The sequence below is a fragment of the Carcharodon carcharias genome, chromosome 28, assembly GCF_017639515.1.
Source record: "Carcharodon carcharias isolate sCarCar2 chromosome 28, sCarCar2.pri, whole genome shotgun sequence".
Lineage (NCBI taxonomy): Eukaryota > Metazoa > Chordata > Chondrichthyes > Lamniformes > Lamnidae > Carcharodon > Carcharodon carcharias.
Window position 1 is genome coordinate 18,521,812 of NC_054494.1, and position 24,101 is coordinate 18,545,912.

At 43.8% G+C, this 24,101-nt stretch overlaps 1 protein-coding gene across 3 annotated transcripts in view; it reads left to right on the plus strand.

Moving 5' to 3' along the window:
• Positions 1–24,101, plus strand: part of LOC121270841 (cardiac-enriched FHL2-interacting protein) — a 97,513-nt gene that overhangs the window by 18,886 nt on the left and 54,526 nt on the right. For 2 of the 3 annotated variants that reach the window (XM_041176362.1, XM_041176361.1), the window contains exons 3-4: positions 9,996–10,069; positions 10,612–10,722. The gene's annotated coding sequence lies outside the window, so the exon portion shown is untranslated. The remainder of the gene's footprint in view (positions 1–9,995; positions 10,070–10,611; positions 10,723–24,101) is intronic. The other variant, XM_041176363.1, reaches the window with a different exon arrangement.

Below are 24,101 nucleotides of genomic sequence, written 5' to 3' on the forward strand. Positions count from 1 at the left end.
AGGGGCAGAGGAGCTGCTGCCATCATCTGGAGCACCCTGAGAGGAGCCCACATAGACAACAAGCAGCTCATGTGCCAACGTGAGGTCACTGTGGACCTCCCTGCTCATCATTGATGGATGGGCATCTAGCTGGGATACTGGGTGCCCCATCCATCTCCCACATGGGCACTGACCAGCTGAGGTCAATGCCGCTGTGAGGGCTTGCAGTTCCGAGCACATCCCCAGGAAGCCCTGATTGATTTCATGGAAGAGTCTCTCCATGAGAGTCACCACTCTCTCCATGGAGGAGGCAGTGCGCTTGGACATGAGGGTCATTGCATTGCTCACACTCCACAATGACTCCTTCACATCGGAGACCATGGCACGCATTCCCTCATGGATCTCCGCCAGATCCTCCTGCACACGCTGCTGCACTTCCAGCATCTGCTGCTTCAGTGACAACTCCAGAGACACATCATCAGCCACCGACTGAGCATGTTCCTGCTCCTCAGCAATCGTCTGACTGCCGGCCCCCTGCACACTCTCTGCCTCTGCCTGCACTTCAAGCGAGTGTGAAGTGCCCTCACCAATGTGCACCGAGATACCAGCCTCTGATCTAAAGCCCACTGAGGTATTGGTATCTGCACTGGCACCTGCTTGGCAGAGAGGGTGTGTCACAGGTGCGTTGTGATGGGTGCTGTCCTCTGGGGTCAGGGTTGGGCCTTCAGGCTCCTCACCCCGATGGGCAGCCTGAAAGGAAGAGCAAGACACGTCATTAGTTGAAGTCATTACACTGTTACTGTGATGCCTGGCACCCGGATCAGGGTGCCCTCGTCTTTCCATTATCAATGGGGATTCCATGTTCGAGGCTCATATCAATATAGAGGCTACAGTGGAATGGTTGCAATGATAGACGTTCTGACCTCAGTGGACGGCACTCTTACCTCCCTGTGGCACCCCAACCTCACCGTGGCTGGTTGACCCAGGGGCATGATGCATCTCCAGCTCCAGGGTCTCCTGCTCATACCAAGTGAGGATTAGTAGGTGGGGTGGTCCTCTGCCAATCCACAGCTTCTCAGCATTGTCTTCTCCTGAAAGGTCTGAGGAGCGTTGATTAGTCCATCCTGTACCTGCAGCACCATTGCAGCCTGACCAACCCCAGCTGAGGAACACCTCGCAGAGCTCAGCCCATTCGTAACCCTGGAGCCGCAAGACACTCATTCCAAGCAGCCAGGGCTCACCCCCTTGGCCAGATGCTGCCTCATTGATATTTGCCGCTCAAACTCTAAGACCTCTGAGGTCCAAGGAGAAGAAGGGCAGATCATAACTGCTCTGCAAAGTGACCTGTGCTAACACGGTACTCACCCTTCCTGATCACAGGAGATCATTGAAGCGCTTGCGGCACTGCACCCATGTGTACCTCACCACATCATGGGAGCTCACCGTGGGCGCCATCTCCTGTCTCTGGGGACAAGTGTTTCCCTTCTGGCTGCCACCTCCTCCAGGAGGGCAGAGCACGACACTCATCAGAGAAACGCGGGGCCGAGTGCCCCGTCGACCTGCCCTCCCACCCGCAGCGCTGTCCCCCACGATCTCGACGTCCTTCGCAGGCAGCCTTCGAATGGCTGCCGTGGCTGGATACGAATCAGCTTGACCCAGAGGACATTGACCCCCCCCGCCCGCCTCTTCTCGCTCATTCCGCAGCTGTGTCCTACGCTGGGCGGGCCTTACTTGGCCCACCTGCGTAAAATGGCGGGGTGGAGCCGATGGCGGGCCGCGGTTGTGTTCCTGGTTGTCCCCGCCCACTCCCGCTGAGCCCGACCGACAAGGGAAAAATTCTGACCCTGGTCTGTTTGGGACTCAACTGATGAATATGAATTTCAAAGGTGAACATTGGTATTGTTATCCTGATTCTTTTTCTCCTCATTCTAACAATAGCAGGTGTAACTTTGTTAACAATCTAATGGAACGTACAGTTAACGATGAACAACTTTTAGCCTCTTTCTTTAAAGATGGTATTCAGTGAGCTTTTGAGGAATGGAGCTAAAGCTCTGTGCTTTTGGCCAATAAATTACTATGTGGTGAAGATCTATGGTATCGCTCATGTATTGTTATAGTCCTGCACAAGGTCATTTAAACATAAACCACAAAACAGAACAGGAACAAGACTTTAGTCCTGGGAGACTGTGATGACAATCCCTTTAGGATGTAAGTAGCTATCCATCAGCTACATAACATGTTTTCAGCGCCCATAATAAGATTGGAACTAATTTTGGACAGTCGTACAATTCATCCAATTCATTACTTAAATAGAAAAAAATGCATTTATATAGCACCTCTCAGAGGTGAAATCTCCTCCCTTCAGTTCAAGTTTTTGCTCAACATTAGTCAGGAGCTGCTGTGCTACTGCAGTGCAATTATCGATGTCTCGTTCCCAAACTCGTGTCAGAGCTACTAAATTTACCAACCCTCACTGATTAGGGAAGCTGTAGGTTCTGGAAGAATGATTAAGCAAGTGTAGGAATGGGTGCACCAGTATCTAACCCGTAGCTTTATAAACTTGAGCTCATGCAACATTCTGCTGCCAATGTCCTAACTCACACCAAATTCCACTCACTCATTACCCCTGTGCTCTTTGACCTCCTTTGACTACTGGCCCTGCAACACCTCAGTTTTAAAATTCACATTCTTATGTCCAAACCCCACCATGGCTTTGGCCCTCCTTATTTCCGTAACCTCCTCCAGCCCTTTGAGCACCTCAGGTCTCTGCGCTTCTCCAATTCTGGCCCCTTGTGCATCCCAGATTTCCTTCACTCCTCAGTTGATGGCTGTGCTTTCAGCTGCCTAGGCCCCAAGCTCTGAAATTCCTTCCCTAAACCCTCTCTCTCCTTCAAACTGCTATTTAGAACCTATCTCTCTGACCAAGCTTTTAGGCACCAGTTCTAATACCTCTGAGGTGGCTCAGTGAACAACTACAATTGAAGCACTTAGGCAAGATTTTATGTTCTCTGGATAGGTGAGTGTCACTTGTAAGGCTTTTATTGAAAAGGCAATAACAAAATAAGGGTCCAAGTAACATATACATATCATATTATGGTAGCTAGAAGGTCTCCTTAATTCATTGCCAATTATAAGCTGATTAACTCATGGCAGATGTGTCCCTTACATGTGGCTCTTGAAAGTATTTGTCAGTCTGCCTTTTAACTGAGTCACAAATCTAATTGCAGACGGTATTTGGATATTCCTCATGGAGAATACCAAAACATGTTATTCAGCCCAGTTCATGGTTGAAATTCTCTTTCCAAAATCTTTTCACTCGGGAACAAAAAGTAAGGAGGCGCTTTGAATATTGTAATTGTCTGTTCATTGAAGATTCAATTAGGTCAAGGCCCAGGGCTGACCTAAGCGAGTTAGATTGGAACACATGGGCTGCCGATGCTTCTGTTGTTTCAAAAACCCTTTGAAAACCTGGTCCTGCTTTGAAAACCACCCTATGTGATGGAGGTAGTCAACTTGAATAATATTAAATAATCTTCACAACCCATGAACACAAACACATGTTAATGATAAATAATCTATGTTTGGGCTGTTTTGACAAATCCCCCCCGGTCCCTGACCAAATCTTCATTAATTCAATTAATACCCTTTGGAACGTAATGAAGGCTTGATAGGATTACAGTGACGGTTTCTAGTTAGACATTTACTCTTCATAAGTTTAGCAACAAAATTATTTGCATATTATTTCTCTATTCATGAGCTTACTGTAGATATACCCACTGTAAGTGGTCACTATTCTATGTTGCTAAACAGAGTAAATGCATTCTTAGAGGTTACTACCCCAAATCCACTCAGATGCTGAGAGAGAAAGAATATGTTAGGTAAGGAGGTGAGTGAATCTGTATGGGATGGAAAATGTACATCAGCACCTGAGCCTTGAATGACCTTAGGCACCCTTGTGATGTCATTGAATCTCTTCCTGTATTGTGTGGTAGCTCTTGGGTCAATGGAGTGTGAGCTGACTATGTATGCTACCTACCTCCATCCAGACAGCCGACACCACTCTCTTCTGGGAACTCCAGCCCTGAGTGCATATTGAGCAGTCCCTACCAGCCCTCACTTCTGCCAAACAGCATCTCCACAGATGCATTGGAAAATCTCTGGACCCTTCCAACTGATGGTCCTCCTGAGGCTATTGCTGCTTCTGTTACCTTGTTGAAAGTTATCGTCCATTTTAAGCGATTAGAGCTTTTTAAAGATACATTAGATCTGTTTCCAACCTCAGTGAGTCAATATAGGGTAGTTTTGAAGGCCTCCACATGACTAATGAGAGTTCTGTAAGGATTTTATTTTTACTCATTCATGGAATATGGGCTTCATTGGCTGGGCCAGCATTTATTGCCCATCCTCAATTGCCCTTGAGAAGGTAGTGGTGAGCTGCCTTCTTGAACCGCTGCAGTCCATGTGCTGTTAAGGAGGGAGTCCCAGGATTTTTACCCAGCAACAGTGCAGAAATGGTGATATATTTCCAAGTCAGGATGGTGAGTGGCTTGGAGGGGAACTTCCATGTGTCTGCTGTCCTTGTCCTTCTAGATGGTAGTGCTCATGGGTTTGGAAAGTGTTGTCTAAGGAGCCTTGGTGAAATCCTGCAGTGCATCTTGTAGATGGTACACACTGCTGCCACTGTGCGTCGGTGGTGGGGGGAGTGAATGTTTGTGGATGTGGTGCCAATCAAGCGGGCTGCTTTGTACTGGACGGTGTCAAGCTTCTTAAGTGTTGCTGGAGCTACACTCATCCAGGCAAGTGGAGAGTATTCCATCACACTCCTGACTTGTGCCTTGTAGAAGGTGGACAGGCTTTGGGGAGTCAGGAGGTGAGTTACTCGCTGCAGGATTCCTAGCCTCTGACCTGCTCTTGTAGCCACAGTATTTAAGTGGCTAGTCCAGTTCGGTTAATGGTAACCCCCAGGATGTTGATGGTGGGGGATTCAGTGATGGCAATGCCGTTGAATGTCAAGGGGCAATGGTTAGATTCTCGATTGTTGGAGATAGTCATTGCCTGGCACTTGCATGGTGCGAATGTTACTTGCCACTTGTCAGCCCAAGCCTGGATATTGTCCAGGTCTTGCTGCATTTGTACATGGAATCTCAAGGGTGTGGATTAACCAGCAGGGTAATAGAAAGCAGGGTATGAAAACTGAATTGGATTTTCACTACTTAAAGGGTTAATCTTTTTTTAAGGAAAAAAAACTGAAGATAAAAAATTACAGACAAATCAATATTGTTTGTTTTATTTTAGTATCAGTAAAAGAATGAAAGCAATGCATCTATTTTACTGTACTAAATTGTCTGACTATGGTCTTGATCCAAAGCCCAAAATGACTGACATTTTTATCTTTTATGGCTAAGCTTAACCAATTCTGAGCTGGGTTCCTGACCTATTCAATTTTAAGGAGAAGGAATAATGACAAAGAGCTGTTCCATCTTCAACAACCACATATCATGTTGGACAATTATGGAGCAGTAGTGGTAAATTTAGAATGTCTGCCTCTTTCTACTGGAGGAAACATGTGCCAAGCAGCGGCGAGAACTTAGAGAGGAGGAAAGATATTTAAGATGTGGAAGAAGACTATGTATTTAATGAGTTATACATATATTTTGTGTTGGATAGCTTCATGCAGGCATGGTAAACCAGGATTAACTGGAGATTATCACCTTGAAACAGAAGAGTGGAGCTTAGTTTAAAAAAGAATGAGCATGAATATGATCCAATCAGTTAGTTGGTTGTCATAACCAGCTGACCACAGATATGATATGATTTGTTCTTAGGCTCTTCAAGTTCCCTCAGCTGTCTCTCTCTGTCACTCTTCCATTCGTTCTTTCACTCAGTTAATCCCACCATCCCAGCATTGGTTTCTCATGTATTTGTCTTCTCAGTTTGGCCCACTCTCCCTTCCAGTAATGCTACTCCTCAGTCACAAAAAGACTTGCATTTATATAGCATCTTTCACTACTTCAGGATGCCCCAAAGCACTTCACAGCCAATGAAGTATTTCTGAAGTGTAGTGTCCATTGTAATGCAGGAAACGTGGCAGCCAATTACACACAGCAAAGTCTCATGAACACACAACTTGCAAGCCCTGTACATTACAGCCTTCTCGCCATACATGCACACAGATCCATTGTTGTTGGCCATTCTGTTCTTTCAGCTGCCTTTCAAATACAATGGATCCAAAATTATCCAGCCTCTTCTCTGCCCTCTCGATGGCCTTAGTTTTGACACCATACAGAAGACTCAACCTAAAAATAACTAAAGACATGTCTCTTTTCATCCAGAGTGCTTTCTATAATCCATCAAAATCTTTCAGCCATGGCATTGCACCTTTTCCATTTATCAGACAGAAAACCTAGTAGATACAATGTCACTTCCTCCTTCCCATTACCATGGTTTACTTTTCTTACTTCACGTTTCTGTGCCTTACCTTGTATGTGCTCAATCCTTGGAAAACTGATATTGAGCACCCACTACTTTGTCATCTAACTCATAAGTCATCGTAATAACAGCATCTAAGATGTAATGAAAATGATATCTGTATAGTGCAGTTTTTTTTTACTGCTATGGGTGTCTTTACTTCCATTATCTTGCTCATAATATGGTTGGAATAATATTGAGGAAATGAGATATAAATACAATTCCACTGAACTCCTGTCTTCATCTGAAACCATTGTAACAGTTCCATTCAAAACTTTGTTCTATTATACATCTCCTTCTACAGTTTGGTCATTTTTCCAGCTTCTCTATAGAATTTCAGCAACTCCTTTATTATTAAGTACAAGTTTGCATAAAGCCTTAGTGAACCACATGGCGTAGTTCACAAGTATCATCTAAGGTTGAGAATTCCAATGATTTGAAACCCTCTAATTGAAGGAATTTTTCCTCATCTCAATCCTAATCCCCCTTACCCTGAGAATGATGAATAAGAGATCAATGGTCTCCTAGAAAAAAGAAGGTAACCCTATAATCACAAACCAACAGGACAATGATCAATAGATCGGGTAGGAAAACTGAAAAACAGCTCCTTTTAAGGGATGGGGGTGTGTGACTAAACCCCTATTCATAACTTAAGCTTTCTTTTACAATTCATAGACAGAAAGAGAGAGGAGAATGAAAGAATCGATGATGGCTACAGCTCTATACAGAGTGAAAGCAGATAACATATAGTTTATTTCTCTGTATGCCTATTGCTTAAGACACTGAATGTATCAATACTTCATTGAACTCAATAATTTGTTACCAAGATTGATGTCAAGCCTAATAACCTTACAATGGTACTGTGATAAGGGAGGAGCACTTGCATCTGAGTGCAAGGTAAAGGTATGTGGAAAGGCTGAAAATTAACCTGATAGCACTCTATCTAGGTTAAGTTGTGAATAAAACTGGTGAGGAGCAACAAACAGTGCAGTTACATATGTGTACTTTGATGCACTAATGGAATAAGTGAAAAAGATTTAGTTCAGCCCAGATGGATGGGTTCCCTGCTTTCTGATGGGGTCAAATTGGAGATGTAGACAGCCTACTAGAAAAGAACAATGCGAAAAGTGTTCAGTCCAAAAGGGAAAGGGAAAAGCAAAAAATGGTTTCCATGCTGTTGGGCTGATGGTGACTCACCTGCAATTGGTCAGAGTTGAATGGTACGACTTTTGAAATTCAATTTAGGCCTTGGAGATTTCAAGATCAGGGCAATATTTTCCACACCTTTATTGTATGGCTGTATTCCCCATCCATAGCCTTCTCCTCCTGGCAATGCGACTTGATCTAAGGGAGAAACTGGCTTGATGCTGTGAGTGAGTTTTTGGAATCTGATTTAAATACCATACTGTTTAATATTATGGTGTCTTGTGGTGCATTGGTAGCATCACTACCTCTGAGCAAGAAACTCTGGGTTCAAGTCCCAACTCAGGACCTGATGTTCATGAAGGTGTGGACCAATCTAATTGAAGTCCATGATTGCCAAGGCCCTCTCAGGACATGGTACCTGGAGGAGGGGGAGTGCTTGTTATGCAAAAGTGTGTTCTTGCCAAGGAGCACCCCTCCTTCTTACCAGGAGGCACACATTGGAAAATTGGAGGTAAAATCACAGAGAAGCTTTCCATTATTTCCCAGTTTATGTTCTTGGGAGCGCAGCTTTTTAAAAATCCTCCCTTCTATTTGTTCCATAGGTGTTCAGTGTAGTCAAAAACATTTAATCCCAATTTAATATTTGGAGTGATTCTCAATGATTTCTGCAATGCATTGGTGTACTCAAGTGTACAGCCATAAAGAGTTTCTTAACATTCAAACCTGTCGCAAGAGAAGTCAGCTTGGATCAACCAAACTTGGAAACACGAGTAGGCCATTCAGCCCCTCAAGCCTATTCCCCCACTCAGCTCGATCATGGCTGATCGGTATTTTGACCCCATTTACTTGCCTTGATTCAATATCCTTTGATGTCCATACAGATGAAAAATCTAGTTATTTAAGTTTTGAATTCTTCAATTGATGCTCTGCTTCCCCCCCCACCCCCCCCACCACCACCCGCCCACCCACCCGCACCCCCCACTAGCCTTAAGAGTTTTTTGTGGAGAAAGACTTCCAGATTTCCATTATCCTAAGTCAGGAGAAGTGGTTCCCTGATCATCACCCCTGAAAGGCCCAGCTCCAATCTTAAGGTGATGTCCCATTGTTCTGTACTCCCCTACCAGAGGAAATGGTTTCTCTCTCTCTACCCTACCAAATCCTTCACTTCTCTTTAACACCTCAATTAGATTACTTCTTAATCCTCTCTACTCAAGGGGGTGAATTTCTGTGGGTTTTTCCTACTCACCCACCATATTCTGGCAGAAGATATGCAGAACTGCTGGAAAAAGACACATAAACTGTGCATCTGTGGTGGGCAGGTGGGAGAATCTTCACAGAAATACATCCCCGTAATGCAATCCATATGAGTAGGGAACAACTAATATTAACTGATATGAGCTCCTTTCAACCTAAGCTCCACTTTGCTCTGTCTTACCCCCATTAATGCCCTTCCTCTTCTTGCCCCTCAACAGCAACTGTGCCTTCAAACATTTAAGTTCCATTTAGTGTCATTTCTATCTAAACTCCTCTGTCTCTCCATCTCCCCCACCACCTTTAACATTCTCTTTTAAATGCCCCTCTTTGAGCTTTCGTTCACCTCTCCTAGTCTCTGCTTTGGTTCAGCATTTGTTTTCCTCGTGCCACAATGAAGCATCGTGGGACACTTATCCAAAGACGCTTCTGTCTAAATGAAACTCGTTGATTCTCAATATTATCAGCCATTCAATAAAAAAAATTTGGAATTGCTATTGATATTTGGGAGCTGAAGCAGCCTGTGATTATAACTCTGTCACAGAGATCTAGGAGTGGATAAGTTAATAGCTGCTTTCGTTCATGAATCACTGACTGACGTCCAACCGCTTTCATTCCCCCCGCCCTACCCCGTAATCCTACAACGCATGTGTGACTGTCCATCAACTTGTACTGTGAGATCACTATACCAAGGGCCCTGGGGAACTTAGTCACCGTATCCATCGCCTATTATAGTATTGCTTGTCTACATATAAGGCTGCAGGGGGGATTACTAGACTAAGCAGAGAACTGGAAAGTGTGCTGTTCTCTTATTTGAGATATCCTGTGCACGTCTTCTGACCTTCTTTGCTGAGAGGTAAGTGTCTGAAACTTAAAGACAACTTCCCCATGAGTTCCCTGCTACTCTAAATGTTCCCAAATGCCGACACAGCACACACAGGAGATTGCTTTGAAGTTTAGCTCTTAAAATGCTGAGTTGTGTTTGGTCCAAAAAGCTCACCAAGATTAAAAATGTTTATTTGATATCAATTATCTAGCTTTATATTAAATGCCCAGCACCATCATAAACAATAATAACACAATAATGGATTTACTGAATTAAAGCAGAGCACAAAATCACTCCGTGTTAACCCTGGGTCTCTAATTCACAGCAAGGTGACAAACTGATGAGCTGCACTGGAAATTTCAAATCTTGCTCCAGTAGATGACTATTCTACTGGCAAAGGTATGACCGCACTTATTTTGACCTGATGATGCAACATTTTTATTTATGGGACAGAGAATCAACCAAGGATGATGTGCTGCTTAGCCTCGGTTCCTTTTAATGTATGCAAAAACAAGTTATTTGAAAAATAAAGCAAGTCCAGGTCAGAAAGCTGTTGTTATGATTTTCAGGGACTTCACAATGTTTTAGCTGTAGCTCAGGCATTCATTCTAGAAGATAGAGTATGTAGCCCATCAAAATAACCACCCAAATATAAAAATAGCTGACCAGCCTGTTTGTTTCATCCATGTGATACTCGACACTGACAGTATTGCAATGCGTGTACTAGCTTCCCCGTCTCGTCAACTCTTTTTGGTTTCTGCTTTCCTGGAGTCTATTTAAGTACCTCTTACTGACGCTGACTCCCCCTGAAATTTTTCAGTTCCTGCTCGTGGTTCGCACAAGATTTCTAAGAGGTCTGGCGAGTACCTTTCTTTGAAATGATTTTTGTCTGGTAAGATGGCACAGAAAGAGTAACAGAAATCACTTGCTTTTCACCACAGCTGCCCTGAACTGTATGAAAAGCATTCATAGGTTTACCAGAAAACAAGCACTGAGGAAGGGATTAGGAATGCGAGCACTTCAACTGTGACCAGAAAAAAAATACAGTGATGGTAAGTTAATCTCTCATTTATATTCATGTCTCAAAATCGAAGGGAAACTAAATCTCTGGTGTAAATATATGAAACCTCAGTTGTAAACAAAAATAGCTGGGTACAATGAATTTGATTCGTAGGCAGGAGTTACATACATTGTGGAACTTTTGATTATTCATTTTGAATGCATTTAAGAGTTTCCTTTTGCTTAATATGTCAAGTATAAATTATCAAAGTAGCACTGATTGATAAATCATTTCCAATCTTTATTGACAGCCCGAGTGTTGCTTAAGCTATGTCATGTGTTGTCTATGGGTCTTTGGTCATCTTGCAGAGGAGCTGTGCCTAATGTGTAGTGGAATGTACCATTGGCAACAAAAGAGTTCAGAACCACACATAAGGAAAGGATCTCAGTCACAGCTGTCAACTAGGGGCTAGTTAGCTGAAATATGAATTCGTCTCTATCTTATATTTCATTATTGCAGACAAGTTGTGCATTTGCATATTGTTAACAGCTAACTCATACTGTTTGTACCATATTATTACCTGCACTTTAAAAGCAGGTTTTCAGTTTTCATAAGTTTACACAGAAACATCATTGTGGCGATTGGCTAAAGGGAGAGCTTATTCTAGCTATGAGGAACATCACAACGCTCTTTGGTGAAATTATGATTTGAATGACAAAACAGGTACAGTCTCTGTTAAGTCAGCTTCTAGTGCAGCTTCTGTTTCTCCCACAGGTGATGGAGAGTCTAAGTTGTTTTAAATTTTACCGTAAATAACTGAATGGTTCAAACAGCAGGAACTACCTATTGTGGTTGGATGTCAGGCTACAACAGGACACCATGAGGTGCATAAGCATGTGAATTAGTGTGGAAGTAAAGGGTAGTGATGCACCCTCAGCTAGAGCATTCGATAATACAAGCATCTTGTTCTACGGTTTTAAGCCAACTGTTAAGATACTGCCTTTATTCCACAATATCCTACAGGCTTACATAATATTGGTGTCCACTGTTAGTTTAATCAGTCTTCTGCTTTTTGACATGGCTTCCTTGTCCAATCAGAGTCCACTTGCCAATCAATCAGCACTCTCTTCACATTCAGTTGTTTTCCCCTTATATTGGTATTCTTGCAAAGTGTCCTGATGAGCCCAAGACAAAAAGCTTCAACATGTCTCTTTTTGAGCAATACTCAAGTTCTGTCCTACCAAATAACTAAAAATTATATATTTTTAATTTTATGTTAACTTGATGCTAACCATTTTGTAACACATTCTGTAGTCTCATATGATTCCCTTAATAACCTTGTCCAAAATATAAATCTATAGGTTGATCATTATCAGCTGTATTTGTGTAAATTTAGGGGTAGACTATTGGCACAATAATCGCAATGCCCAAAGGCAACAAAAACTGATAACGTTAACACTGATCCATAGCTCCCAATGTGAAGACAATAGTAGCAAAGCGTGTCTTATTTGGAGCATTGCCAAGACCACCCTGACTTATGAACAGTTTGATTCTTGTTCTGTTTGGAATCAAGGACACTCATATGGTTTGGCAAATGTTCTTCTTATTCTTTAGTCTGTTAGTCATGAAGTTGAATTCCAGTGCAAGTCATGCTGTGAAGAGGATGGAACCTGTAATATCTGTCAATCTGGAGCATTAACGAAAGTCTGAACAGCCACCATCTCCAAATAGAGAAGGAATTTATTGTCCATAGTACCGTGTGTTGTCACAAGCTGGAATTATACCATTACAGTACAATGTGCTGTAACGTGCGCAGCTTTGTTCCTCCCCTATTATTCCACCCTTTGTCCATGACATGTAAACTTTAGCTATATCTTTAAATGGACTTTTTCCAACCTCAGCAGGCTGAAGGTTAAGTTCTTAATTTCAGGCTGATTTCTTGAACTGGAAGGTGGGTCAGCAAACTGCATGATTAACCACAGTGAAGGTGGGCAGGGAGAGAGCAACCAACCTACCAGTAGGATTTGGCATCAATTTGACCGATGACTACCCTGATCAATCAGACTTGGTGGGCCACCCAATTTGAGGGACCCAAGCCTGTAGAACAGATCAGGCTGAGCACTGTCTTTTTCAAATAGTTTGTGTTCAAGAATTACAAATTGACAGATTACAGGCACAATTGTGCCCAGCCATGACTGCAATGAAGAAGTTGGAGTTTGCCTTTCTGATTAGCCCTGTATCTTGCCTTCAAGGCATATTTAGGGCAGGTATCTGGAGTTTTCCTTCACACAGGGATGAATGAATACATGCAATCGATTTCCAGATAGAGTAGTATAGACAATAGGCTGAGAATTGTGCAAAAAGCGATTAGTTGCTAAATTAGGGAAACAATATGGGGCTGTATTTTACATGTCCCCACTGGGTGTGTTCCAAGCTCACCCCCATAATACATAATACGGGGGGGTGGGGTGGTGGGTAAGCACCAAAATTAGCAGCCCGTCCATCATATTCAAATAAGTAATCAAGGATCAATTAAGCTTGAAATCAAGCCAATTGACCATGGTAATACGCTGCCCACACCATAAATCGTATGGCATGGGCATTCGGGCAGGAACAGGCAGGCCGATTTTGTAACAAAGTTCTTCAAAGGGCGGGAAGGAAGGAGAGTGGTGTTGACCTCCGGGAGCTTTCCTTTGCTCATTGGGATGCAGCACACCCCCCCCCCCCCCCCCCCCTGCCTCCCCCCCACCCCCCCCCTCCAAGATCAAAACCCATCTTCCTGCTTACACCACCACCGCCCCCCAACCCTGGCAGCATTGAGCCCACCTCATCCCCCAAAGATCCCTCCCTGGCCTGCCCAAACCCTCCCTGTCTAATGCCCTGGACTTAATTGCTCCAGGGATCCAAAGGCCTTCTTCTCCTGCAGCCCCAGCAGTGACCACTGACACGCTCGTGCTGCTGCCAGGACTGATGGAGCTACTGGCTAATCGGATTGACCGGCAGCTTGAGATGGTGGAACTTCCTCCCCAGTGAGAGGCTGAAGTCCCATGGCCCTCGCTTAGCCCGCAAGCAGTGGTTTATGGCTGTGGGGGTGGGGTGGCATGGAGCATGTTGACTCCACTCCAACTTTGCTTCAGGGTCGGGGGACAAGCCATACATCCCCCTTCCCTTATTATTCAGCCAATGGTTTTTTGGACTAGAATAACTAAGATGGGCTGAATGGCTTTCCCCCTCTGTTAACAACTTATGATTTTGAACTCTTTGCCTGTAAGTTTTCCTATTATTTTCACACTACAGTTGCATTGGGTTATGATTTTTGTGTCATGGCTTAAAATTTCTGTAAAGTCATCAATAGGGGTCCTAATAACTCAGGGGATAAATACAATACCCTAGACATCCTTGAGACATACAAACCAGAGGGGGTTCTCCAGAATGTGCCCAGCTGGCTCATCTTGACCAAGGTTTTGGTAGAAGCATTATAATTGGCCTTAGTTGCTTCATAGGATCATAGAATGGTTACAGCACAGCAGGAGACCATTCTGCCCATTGAATCCATACTCTACAGATCTAATCCAGCTCCCAGCTTTCCCGTAACCCTGCAATTTTCTCACTCTCAAGCGCTTACCTAAATCCCTTTTGAAAGCCATGACTGAATCTGCCTCCACCACACTCCCAGGCAGTCCAGATTTGCACATAACTAATGATTGTTTGTGTGAGATGCCATAAGATGGTTGGCTTCTGTGGATTCAGCTCCAGCTGGGTTTGGTGTCCTGTGAAGGAAATTGGAAAGGCAAGGTGCAAATGATGGTTAAATGATCCTGTCATGTCAAGACAGATCCACTGGCACCATTTGCTAAGAAGATCTCCAAAGGGTTTGATATATACTGCACCAGGGCAAACCCAAACCAGTGTTCGATGGCCTTCTGGCTTTAGTGTGCTCAAGAATTACATTGGGAATGATTTACAAGTTATATTTGTGTCAATATGAATATAGAACCTTATAGCACAGTAGGAGGTCATTTAGCCACGAGGTCAGCCATGGTTTTATTGAATGGCAGAACAGGCTTGAGGGGCCGAGTGGCCTACTCCTGCTCCTAATTCACATGCTCGTGAATAAGCCTATCATGTCTGTGCTAGCCCTTTGAAATTTATCCAATTTGTCCTACTCCCCTGCTCGTTTCCCCAAACCCCTGCAAATTTTTCCTTTAAAAACACATATCCAATTCCCCTTTGAAAGTCCTGAGAGAGCCTGCTTCCACTATCCTTTCAAGCAGTTCAGGACAACACACTGCATTAAAAAGCTTCTCATCTTCCCCTCCCTACTGACTTTTTAAACAATTATCTGAAATCTGTGTCCTTTGATTACAGATCCACCTGACAGCTTCTCCTTATTTACTCAAGCAAAATGCCTCAGAATTCCATTTAGCTTCCATTTACACTTCAATATTTTTGCCCAAATTTTCATTGAGCTACCAGCAGTCAGACATTATACCTCAGGCATGATGACATTTTTTTTTTTGCCATTTCCACTATCACTGCCCCATTAGACTCACTGGAAAAATAAATGATCTAATGAAAGCTCAATGGAAAACTCAGGGATGGAGGCACCACATTTATTAAACCAAATATGCTGGGCCACTAGGTAGGAACGGTGAACCTGATCTGTGCCATTCCTGTCCAGCCCTGTGTTTCCTGTCCTAGGAAGGGAGCAGTTAGGTGTTGGGAGTAGTCTGAAAACTGTCTCCCAAACTGCCTTAGAAAATCAAAAATAGTCCAGGAGACCATGTATGGCCCTAATATTGTTGAAGGTGATTTTCGCCCCAGCCACAGAGTTCAGCTCTGGCCTGAAGGAACTCAGCGAACCACCATTCACCACACAAGAAGCAGTTTGTTCCAGAGGTCGACTATTCTCCAGGGAAGAATCACCTCTTGACATCTAACCTAGATCTGGCCTTACATAAATTGGGATTGGGACCCCAGTCCTCAGCTATTTCATTGAAACAACTGTTCACACAAACAGAATTGATGCCATCGCTTTATAAACCTCAATCAAATCACCCCCTTAATATGCTTCTCTGCAGGGTAACCAAGATGCTTTAAAGTGGGAGTGAAGAACATAGGAGCAGGAGTAGGAGTTGATCTGTGGTGTTCTGCTGCACACTTTCCAAAGCCTCAGTCTTCTTCTGTAGAAACCTTTGTTTCCATCCCTCATCGCAACATCTTTGAATCATTCCAGAGTTTCTATCTCTCCGCTATCAGGAGGACCATCCACATTGTTCATGTTTTGTAGGAAGAGGTGCTCCTTGACATCAATGCTAAAGTTTTAGACCCATAAAATTGTTCCGGCACAAATGGAGACCATTCGGCCTATCGTGTCCCTGCCAGCTCTCAGCATGAGCATATCGGCAAGTGCAGCCCTGCAGCCCCTGCAAAATTTCTTCTTCAGATAATGACGTAATCCTCTTTGAGATCCACAGTTGAATCAAATTGAGTTTTTACTGACAACCTAGTAGCTCCTGTGGTCATATTTTCCTTGTGGTAGCCAGCAGATTGTCAGATTTAATGAATTCCATTGTTCAGCTTTAGTTTCATAGGGTGGAATTTGAAATCTCAACCTCTGGGGTGCCCGGCCAGTATTACAAACAGTACAGTGCCATACCTCCCCTGAAAGACCTGCCTTTTCAAATGTGCAGCCATATTCTCCTGACCTTCAGTCATGGTTTAATCCGTGATTACCTATAACCCAACCTGCTGTACCAGCATTAGCTGCATCGGCTTCTGTCACACAGAGTCAGTCAGATACAGTTTCAAGTTGGATGATCCAGTGTTCTTCACTTGAAGGGAAGTGGGACACAAGATCTTTTCCCATCTGACTGAAGCTGTTTGATGCTATCTCCTACACACCCAGATGGAAAGTAAATCGTATGATGGTTTAAGCGGGAGACACGTGTGTTACAGTATGGCTGGTGACGACAAACATAAAAGCCAGGGCTTTACAGCCCCGCTGCGGCGTGTCTCCCACCCCCACCCACCCCCTGCCAGCGAATGCAGCGAGCCATTTAAATCTCCATTCAGTTCGGCAGGGCCATAATATCCCGCCGGGGCAGGAGGGATCGTAAGATGCTGACCATAATGCCAGAGTCTGGATCTTCAACCATACCCTCCAGCGTGCAAACATCCTCCGAATATTATTTAAATGGAGAGAGACCACAGGATGCTGCAGTATGGAGGGAACTGGCACCCTTGTACAAAGGAAGTTGGCACAGCAAGTCATTAAGAAGGCAAATGGAATGTTAACCTTTCATTGCAAGGGGGGTGGTGTTTAAAGCCTTGCTAACAACTGTACAGCGCATGGGTGAGGCTGCACCTGGACTACTGTACACAGTTTTGGCCTCCTTGCTGAAGGAGGAATATTGGAAGCTGTTCAGATAAGGTTCACTAGGCAGATTCCTTGGATAGTGGTATTGTCTTATGTGGAAAGGTTGAGTAGGCTAGGCCTATACTCCTTAGAGTTTAGGAGAATGAGAGATGATCTGACTGAAACATATAAGATTCTGAGGGAGCTTGACAGAGTAGATGGTGGGCTGTTTCCTCTCGTGGGGGGAATCTAGAACTAGGAGACACAGTTTAGAAATAACCAGTCATCAATTTAAGATACGGATGAGGAGGAATTTCTTCCCCAGAGAGCAGCAGAGGCCCAGGTCATTGAATATATTCAAGGCAGAGTTAGACAGGTTTTTGATCAGGGTTATGGGGCAAAGGCAGGAAAGTGGAATTAAGGCCACAGTCAGATCCGCCAGGATCTTATTGAATGATGGAGTAATCTCGATGGACCAAATGGCCTACTCCTGTTCCTATTTCTTATGACCTAATGAACCTCAGGAAAACTAGAAGACAACATATTTTATCTGTAAAAATAATTAGGGTTGATTGCATAACTGACCTGGGTTTAACCTAAAATAAAAGCAAAATACTGCAGGCGCTGGAAATCTGAAACAAAAACAGAAGATGCTGGAATTACTCAACAGATCTAGCAGCATCTGTGGAGAGAGAAACAGAGTTAATGTTTCGAATCTGTATGACCCTTCTTCAGAGGTTTAACCTGTCTCTTTAAATTAAACAAGCTGTTTTACTTTTGAATATGTGTCAGGCACAGCCACCAGAGTCACCACTCTCCTGCCAGTGTAACGCCGATTGCATAGTTTGTGATCCTCATCTCCACTCCAGTTGAGGAGATGTCAAAGGTGATGCAGGTATAGAATGAGCAAGAGGGAGAATGCTAACCTGCAGCATTGTTGGATTGAATGGTCACTGTTGCTATGTTGACAAATATTGCAGCCTTCCTGCACACAGCAAGATGACACCACCCCCCCCCACCCCGCCCCCACCCCGCACCTCCCCTCCCCCCCCAACCCCACACCACACCACCCCCCCCACCCCCCTCCCAGCAGCAATGAGATAAATGCCCAGTTGATTTTCAAGGTGCCAGCCAACACACTCAGAACATTCCCCACTCTTGTTCAAACACTCTGCCATTGGATCAGGACATCGACCCACCACCTTCTAAGAGGAAACCTCCAACAATTGAGTCAGCCTGCCAAGATCAACAGCTTTAATTTGAAAGATGATTTCATTCTTCCTGCCAGCATTGGTTCGGTTGATTGCCCTCCTTGCTGCTTAATTAAAAGGTTGATAGTTCAAGCCAGCAGCTAGTTCAAGCCTGCAAAACAGTCAGATTTTGTGATAATTGGGTTTCAATGGAGACAAGATCTATGTCATCAATTTTGGACTGAAAAGGATAAATCAGAATACTTTCTAAATGATGAAAAGCTAGGAACAGTCATGGTCCAAAGAGACTTAGGGGGTCTACATACACAAATTATTAAAATGTCCTGGACAGGTAAGAAACCAATCTAAAAGGCAAATGGAGTGCTGACCTTTATATCTAGAGGACTAGAATATAAGGGGGTAGAAGTTGTGCTACAAATACACAAAGCACCAATTGGCAATGCCCAGAGTACTGTGAATAGTGGTGGACTTAGGACGAATGCATGGCCTTGGAGAGAGTGCAGTGCTGATTTACCAGAAAGATACTTGGACTCAAAGGTTTAAACTATGAGATAAGATTACACAAATTAGGGCTATAGCCCCTGCAATTTAGAACGTCAAGAGGTGATAAGATCAAGTTTTCAAGATATTAAGGGAAGTTGTGGCTCAATGTGTTGCTCTATAATCTCTGAGTCAGAATTTGTGGGTTCAATCCACTCCAAACATGTAGATGTAAAATCTAAGCTGGCATTAATACTGCACTGTCAGAGACCCCCTCTGCATTAATACAGCATTGTCAGAGACCCCCTCTGCCACCAGATCATCTGATCATTGTCACAATGTGAATTTGGCTGTTTGAATGCTGGTTACAATGGGCAGAATTTTGCCATTGGTGAGCAGGGGGCGGGGCCCCACTCGCTGACGGGTAAAATGACTCAGGATGACATCAGGCGGAACCACCCATGTCATCCCGGCTCATTTAAATTTTCAGGAAGGCGGAGGGCACAGCAAAAGCGTCCAGGGTGATGGATAACCAGCAAAGATAAGGAAGCTCTTGTGTCCTTAACTATTGCAGTGTTGAAATGAAATGAATGGAGTGCTCCATTCTGATGATTAATACAAAAATTGAGGCCATTAACAGGATCATTTAAACAATTAAAGGACCTGTCCGTCCAACCTTAAGGTTAGTGGGCAGGCCAGGAGCTCCGGCGGGCAATAGAAAAAACATGAAACCTCATCCACCGGTGGGATGAGGTTTCATGCAGGGTTCTAAAAAGTTTAATAAAGTTTTACTGTAATTTATGAACATGTCCCAACTCATTTTAGGTTGTCACATGAATGGGGGCATGTTAGGGAATTTTTCTTTCTATTTTTAATTTTTTTTAAAGTGTCACCGATCTCCCTGAGGCGGCACTTAGCCTCAGGGAGATGTGCGCTTTATCGTGCGCATGCGTGAAAGAGCCCACTCTCGCTTTTGGTGGATGCCCCCCCAGCCCACACAGGGAGCACATAGCGCTTCCCACCGGACGTCACGCTGGGCGGGCCTAAATTGGACCCGTCCACGTAAAATGGTGGCGGGGCCCACTTCTCCGGTGGGGATTGGCTCCCCGCCCACCGGAGATTGGGTCGGACCCGACAGGCAGAAAATTCTGCCCAATGTTTCCCACATAACAGAAGTAAATTGAAAAGTATGCATTTATTTAACTGTAGGAGCTTTCGGTCATCCTGGGGTTGAATGTGCTGCATAAATGCAAGTTTATTTTTCAGGTGTAAAGTAGCATAAAGAGGAATGTAGTAGAATACACAGGAATGTGGGATGAGTGCGATAAGATTGGTACGGGTGCCAAATTTCTCCCCTCCATTCCCAGTGCTGCTTCTCTCCAGAGCAAATGCTGCATGGGGGTTGGCATGGTAACCAGGTGTTGCTTCCTCAATTCCAGGAAGGACAAACCTAAGTGAAAGTAATAAATGATACGATTCAATCCAATTCGATTATGATTTAAATAATTGAGCAGATTAGCTCTTAGAAACTGGATCATAATAGAAGTGAATTGATTTTTTTCCCCCCTTGATCTTCTCTTAGGCTGTGTAAGGCCAGTTGCCACATCACCTTTCACCATCTGTGCTGCCAAAGGAACTTACAGATAATTTTTGGCTCAATATGACACTTTGTAATTTTTTAATTATCATTTTAGTGCAGTGATTTCACACAGGCACAAAAGTGTTGTTTTTTTTTAAATCTCTCCATCTGCGGTTGCTATTTGCAGGATAATTTTCTACACCAACATCCTACTTGACAACTGTACTTTTTTTGGCACTAATGAAAACAGAAATTTCTAGAACAAAGTCACACCACTGCCTTGCAATGTAGTTCAAAATAGCTGATGGTTTTGGTCTTTAATGATGCGTAACATTCACACGAGCAAACCCGGAATGACTGAGAAATGGAATATTTTGGATTGAAGAATATACAGAAACAAACATGTTGATCTGTATGAAACTTTAAGACATAGACATAAAGCAATAAAACACCCAGGGAATTGTGTAATTCCAATGGAAAGGTGTCAACCATAACATTCCACTTCTATGCCAATCTACTTTTCAACAAAACCATTGCAAACCTCAGTCATATCAAATTGTTTCTCTCCCAATAATTTTTGCATTAATCATCAGAATGGAGCACTCCATTCATTTCATTTCAACACTGCAATAGTTGAGGACACAACAAGAGCTTCCTTATCTTTGCTGGTTATCCAACACTCTGGAAGCTGCCAAAGGTCCCCCAAATACATCCACAGTTTTCCTGTAACAGGGATGTGTTTCGTTTCAAGGTGGGATATGGGCCGGGATTTTCCGGCCCCATCATGGGTGGGACCTGCCTCGAGTAAGTGAAGTCCATTCACTTGCGGCTGGACCAGAAGATCGAGGCAGCGGGTGGGAGTGGAAAATCCCGCAGATGGCATCTTGAGTCCAACCAAACCTGCACGCAAGCTTTTTCTTTCCAATAATATGCTTCATTCATTAAATCTGTAAAATTACATTCCCAAACATTTGAAAATAGAGGAAGTGCAATAGAATTCAACTTTTCTCCTCACAGCATTTTGCACATTGAGGTGCCTCAATTCAGTTTCAATATGCATTATATTTATAACATGTCAAGCATATGTCATGAGGGGTTCTACACACTTTCCAGCCCCTCAGTGCACTATGGCTGAAAGGCCTTAGATGGTAGCCTTTCCCCGCTGCACCTCTGTATTAGCTGCCCTAAGCTTTAGTCCTAGACCTTGGAATGTGGCAGTCTGCAACAATCGGACATGGACACCTTTTTGCAATGGAAGATTTGCAGGTTTCAGGCAGACCAAAGAACCATACCTGTTCACAAGATTATGTCAAGATAGAGGTAGCCTGAGACTGCAATTGGTTGGTTGGTTCTCATGGTCTCATAGGGTAGCTAGCTTCTTAGATATCAGGTCAATCTTTCTGTTTGGCTTCTTTGTAACATTGTACTACCTCTCCACATGAAGTGGCCTCTCTGGTCACCAACATTGCCTCTAATTTCTTTTTGCTGTGCATAGCTTGTTTGTTGCACTGGGCGGATCTCTTTAAGATGGTTGCACAGCCAGACATGAAAAATAAAGGGAATATTGTGTGCTGTCTGATTGTTATCTGTGTGGTAAGTTTTTTTTAAAAATTTATTCAATCATGGTATGCGGGTGTTGCTGGCTAGACCAGTATTTATTGCCCATCTCTAATTGCCCATGAGAAGGTGGTGGTGAGCCACCTTGAGCCGCTGCAGTCCATGTGGTGTAGGAACACCAACAGTGCTATTTGGGAGGGAGTTCCAGAATTTTGACCCAGCGACAGTGAAGGAACGGTGATATATTTCCAAGTCAGGATGGTGAGTGACCTGGAGGTGAACTTCCAGGTGGTGGTGTTCCCATTCATCTACTGCCGTTGTCCTCCTAGCTGTTAGAGGTCGTGGATTTGGAAGGTGCTGTCAAAGGATCCTTGGCGAGTTGCTGCAGTGCATCTTGTAGATAGTACACATTGCTGCTACTATGTGTCAGCAGTGCAGGGAGTGAATATTGTAGGTGGTAGATGGGTTGCCAATCAAGTGGGCTGCTTTGTTCTGGATGGTGTCGAGCTTCTTGAGTGTTGTTGGAGCTGCACTCATCCAGGTAAATGGAGAGTGTCCCATCACACTCCTGACTTGTGCCTTGTAGATGGTGGACAGGTGTTGGAGAGTTCTGGTTTGCTGTATGGTTATTCACTCACGCAGTTTACAGGGAACATCATTGTTCAATGTACATATCACACATGGAGATTTCCTCTCGTTGAAATCAGAAACATGTTTAAAATGAAATAGCAGTCAAGTAAGATCTTCATGAATGGAGTTATGATCGCGTTATGCAATAACCAGAACAATTCTTCCCTTTAGATTCAATTTTAAAGGAGCTGATTTTGTCAGCAATTGTTTACTTTGCTTTTTCAAATCAGTTCAACTAGACTTATTTTCCTAAACCTCTTCCTTCAGAAAGTGATTTTCTGATGACCAAACCTTTCACTTTATTCTTTTTATTTCCATTGTTTTTGTGCACATTTCCCATCATTAATTTGATGTCAGGGACACAGCTCTGCAAGTTTGTAATGGCTATTCTGGTGACTCTGATATTAATGTTGCAAAATTTGTTGGAATATTTTGCATTAATCCACTGACCCGAACAGTAATCCATTAATAAAAACTATAATACTGTATAGAAGCTCAAGGCTCTGTTTTTTTATTCATTCATTGGATGTGGGCATTGCCATCTAGGCCGGCATTTATTGCCCAGTTGTCCTTGAGAAGGTGGTGGTGAGCTGCCTTCTTGAACCACTGCAGTCCATGTGGTATAGGTACACCCACAGTACTGTTAGGGAGGGAGTTCCAGGGTTTTGACCCAGTGACAATGAAGGAATGGTGATATATTTCCAAGTCAGGATGGTGAATGGCTTGAAGGGGAACTTCCAGGTGGTGGTGTTCCCACATGGCTGCTGCCCTTGTCCTTCTACATGATAGCAGTTGTGCATTTAGAAGGTGCTGTCGAAGGAGCCTTGGTGAGTTCCTGCAGTGAATCTTATAGATTGTACATAGTGCTTCTCACTGTGTGTCAGTGGAGGGAGTGAATGTTTATGGATGGGGTGCCAATCAAGTGGGCTGCTTTGTCAGCTTCTTGAGTATTATTGGAGCTGCACTCATCTAGGCAAGTGGAGAGTATTCCATCACACTCCTGACTTGTGCCTTGTAGCTGGTGGACATACTTTGGGAAGTCAGGAGATGAGTTACTCGCCACAGGATTCCTAGCCTCTGACCTGGTCTTCTAGCCGCAATATTTATATGGCTGGTCCAGATCAGTTTCTGGTCAATGGTAACCCACAGGATATTGGTAGTGGGGGATTTAATGATGGTAATGCCATTGAATGTCAAGGGGTGATGGTTAGATTCTCTCTTGTTGCAGATGGTTATTGCCTGGCACTTGTGTGCCGCAAATGTTTCTTGCCACTTGCCAGCCCAAGCCTGGATATTGTCCAGGTCTTGCTGCATTTGGACATGGACTGCTTTAGTATCTGAGGAGCCACGAATGGTGCTGAACATCGTGCAATCATCAGCGAACATCCCCACTTCTGCCTTTATGATGGAAGGAAGGTCATTGATGAAGATGATTGGACTTAGTACACTATCTTAAGGAACCCAACCAGAGATGTCCTGGAACTGAGATGATTGACCTGCAACAACCACAACCATTTTCCTTTGTGCTAGGGTATCACTCCAACCAGCAGAGAGTTTTCCCCTGATTTCCATTGACTCCAGTTTTGCTTGGGCTCCTTGATGCCACACTCGGTCAA